This window comes from Zingiber officinale, chromosome 5A (genome assembly GCF_018446385.1).
Source record: "Zingiber officinale cultivar Zhangliang chromosome 5A, Zo_v1.1, whole genome shotgun sequence".
Lineage (NCBI taxonomy): Eukaryota > Viridiplantae > Streptophyta > Magnoliopsida > Zingiberales > Zingiberaceae > Zingiber > Zingiber officinale.
Window position 1 is genome coordinate 42,298,571 of NC_055994.1, and position 3,759 is coordinate 42,302,329.

The following is a 3,759-nucleotide window of genomic DNA, read 5'->3' on the forward strand; positions in this document are numbered from 1 at the left end:
AGTGGGTATGTGGTGGATATAAATCTCTATATACAAGAGGCTACGATAGGGACCGAGAGGAGGAATTGGTTTTGGTCTCCCGATGAAATTAAGCATCCCGTGTTCGCCCCAAACACACAACTTAACTTCAACAATAATAATTCTTACCACTAAAGAATTATTATTGAACTACTGCACCAATCCCAAATTACATTTTGGGCTCCTTCTTATTATGAGTGTGTTAGTCTCCCTGTGTTTAAAATGTCGAATGTCTACTAATTAAATAAGTTACTGATAACTCACTTAGTTAATATCTTAGTCCAATAGTAGTACCACTCAACCTCATCGTCATGTCGGACTAAGTCCACCTACAGGGTTTAACATGACAATCCTTATGAGCTCCTCTTGGGGTCATTCTCAACCTAGATTACTAGGACACAGTTTCCTTCTATAGTCAACAACAAACACTATAAGTAATATCATTTCCTAACTTATCGAGCTTATTAATTTATCGAGCTAAATCTCACCCATTGATAAGTCAAAGAAATAAATACTAATATATGTGTTTGTTATTATATTAGGATTAAGAGCACACACTTCCATAATAACTAAGGTCTAGTTCTTTTATCAAGTCAGTATAAAAAGAACTTACCTAAAATGATCCTACTCAATACACTTAGAGTGTACTAGTGTAATTTATTAGTCAAGATAAACTAATCCCTAATCACACTACGACTTTACTGACGGTTTGTTCCTTTTCATCTTAGTCGTGAGCAACTATTTATAATTTATAATGAACTGATAACATGATTTTCTGTGCGTGACACCACACACCATGTTATCTACGATAAAAATTAATTGAACAACTACACTTAAATTAAATGTAGATATTTTTGACCAATGTGATTCTTTATTTCAATTATGTTTACAAAAGCTAGGCTTTTAGTATATATTCCAACATGCCCCTAAATGTTTGAACTCCCCGTTCTGTGACTTGTGATTTTCAAAACTCATAGATGGTTGAGTTACAATTTGTTTGACAGGCTCTATAGCATTTATGGCTTGCACTTCTTGAATGTTTGAGGGAGATTTCATCCAACTTATGTTCGACCATTCATAGAGGTTCAATGTCACTTGATTAATTAACATATATGCTTTATCTACACTTTTGTCCATAAAAGAACCTCTAGCTGATGAATCCAATAAACTCTTGTCTGAGAAAGAAATTCCCCCATAGAATATGTGCAAAATCAACCATTTTTCAAAACCATGATGAGGGCACTATCTTTGAAGACTCTTGAATATATCCCATGCTTCAAACAATGATTCTCCGTATGCCTGAGCAAAATTTGTTATGCAATTCCTCATATACACTGTTCTGCTTGGAGGGAGAAAATGATTTAAAAATTGCTTCTCCAATTGTTCCCAACTAGTGATGCTTTGAGCACAGAGAGAATATAACCAACTCCTTGCTTCATCCTTGATACTGAAAGGAAATGCCATCACTCGAACTACATATGCTAACACTCCTTCACATTTCACCATATCACAAATCTCTAAAAATGTTTCAAGATATAGATAAGGACTTTCTGATACTTCTCCTCCAAATTTGTGACCTTGTATCATGAAAATTAACTCTGGGTCTAGTTGAAAACTTTCTGCTTCAATTTGAGGTTGCACAATGGGAGATTAAAATCTTGCAGAAAAAGGTGTAGAAAAATTTCTCATGGGCCTGCTTGACATGTTAGTGCTCATGGATATTCAAGAATAAAAACAAGAAATAAAATGCAATATGAAAAGAAAGAAAAACAATGTAGAATTAAAATTGCAAGAAAGAAAGGTCATAATGAAAACAAGAAAGAAAAGATAAAAGGAAAAAAAAATGTCTAGAATAATTCATACGCTAAAGATTGTAAGATATGTTTACAAAAGAAAAGATGAAAGAAACTAGATCAAAAGAAAAAATAGAGAAAAGTTAGATTAGGGTGCTAGAAATCAAGAATGCAAAATTAGAATTAGAATTAGAATTGCAACAAAAAGAATTGTCAAGAATTAGAAAGATATGCAAATGATGAAAACAGAATTCTAAAAATTAGTTTCAATTATGCTAATGAAAATAAAAGAAGAGTTATATTTAGTCTAACTCAATTGATAATCTCTAATGTTATAGCGCAGTCTCCGACAAAGGCGCCAAAAACTTGTTGACCTCCGCAAGTGTACGGAAATATCATAAGTAATAATAAAAGATATCGTATCCACAGGGACTGGAATAAGCACTAAAGATGTCTCAACGCGAGTTAGCTAAACAACTAATCAATGGGTTGACAAGTGTAAAATAAAACTATGAAAAGTAAGATAGAAAATGAAAGAATAAGAAACAAGAATAAGGACAACGATAAAGGGAATGCTCTAGGAGTTTTGGTTTCTTTGTAAGGATTGTTCCATGTAAATGATCTACTAAATCTTATTTCTCAATTGTCCATTATTTGTAGAAGGTTGTCGGTTCCCTCTTGCAATAGGCAACCGGTCTAGGACTAAAATCTATACTTAAACATGATCAATTTGGAATGAATCTATGTTGTCCTTACACGGGCTTGCCTGTCACGTGCGTCCCTCGGATAATCAACATAGAATTCATCTCTCCTCAACCGCATCAAGATATAATATACAAACACATACATACCCCCCTTGAATAACCCTATTTCATCCTCAAGATCATCCCTCAAACGTCCTTACATGGGCATGCTCCTGTCACGAACGTCCCTCGGAAAATCGAATGAGGTACAATCTCTACAAGATCCACAAGATATCCAAACATTCAATCAAGTATAGTAGTTAGGTCCAAACACAACAATCCACACAAGATCAAATAGATACAAAACAGGACAAAATCATAGAAATGGAAAATTGGCAAATCCACAAGAGTTTTACATCAAATCATCCTTACAATTACTCCCTCCATCCTAGAACAAGAAATCTACTCCATAAAACAAGGAAAGAAACCCGAAGAAAAGAAGATTATAAGCATTCTTAATCCCCTCAAAACCAAGAAAAGAGAGAAAGAAAACTTATCTACAAAGAAGAACGTCTTCGGATCCAATCCTTGCTTTTTCGAAGTCGATTCGATGAAGATCTTCCCTTAGATCGCCAGAAATCCCTCCAAGAATGGTAAGAAATGCTCCAAATCTTGTTTCCCCTCAAAAGGGGAAAGATTCCCTTTCAAATCTTGAATGAAGCCTTATATAGAGGAGAGGTTTGGGCGCCACACGACCCCGAGGCACGGCCGTGTGAGGTTCACACGGCCTGCCTCACTCCCCTCTCTGCTAACCTTACACGGCCGTGTGTGAGACACGGTCGTGGCACACACTGCTTCTGCTTCCCTTTCATGGTCGTGTAGATCTACACGGCCTGTTCTGCCTCTGCTCTGGAAACCTTGCACGGTCGTGTGGATTCACATGGCCATCTCATTCTTTATTGGTGCAGTAAGCATCCGACGATCGAACCTCAGTTTTGATAATGACAAAGGGATTCAAAGTTAAGATTCCTTGTTATCTAACGTGGTTAAATAAGGTTTCAGGAAAGTCCTAACTGCAGTTAGGCAAGGGAAAATCCTAAGGGGGGGTAACCTTAGGTCCTAGGGGGCGGTAACCCTAGGTGAAAGAAAATCCTAAGGGGGGGCAACCTTAGGTCCTAGGGGGCGGTAACCCTAGGTGGAGGAAAACCCTAAGGGGCAGCAACCTTAGGTCCTAGGGGGCGGTAACCCTAGGTGGAGGAAAACCC

The 3,759-nt window shown here is 37.0% G+C and overlaps 1 non-coding gene across 1 annotated transcript; it reads left to right on the forward strand.

Annotated features, from left to right (window-relative positions):
* The first annotated feature begins 1,243 nt into the window (after positions 1-1,243).
* LOC121983505 lies at positions 1,244-1,349 on the forward strand. The gene has a single exon (XR_006112554.1). It is a non-coding gene; the product is annotated as a small nucleolar RNA R71 (small nucleolar RNA).
* The last annotated feature ends 2,410 nt before the right edge of the window (positions 1,350-3,759 follow it).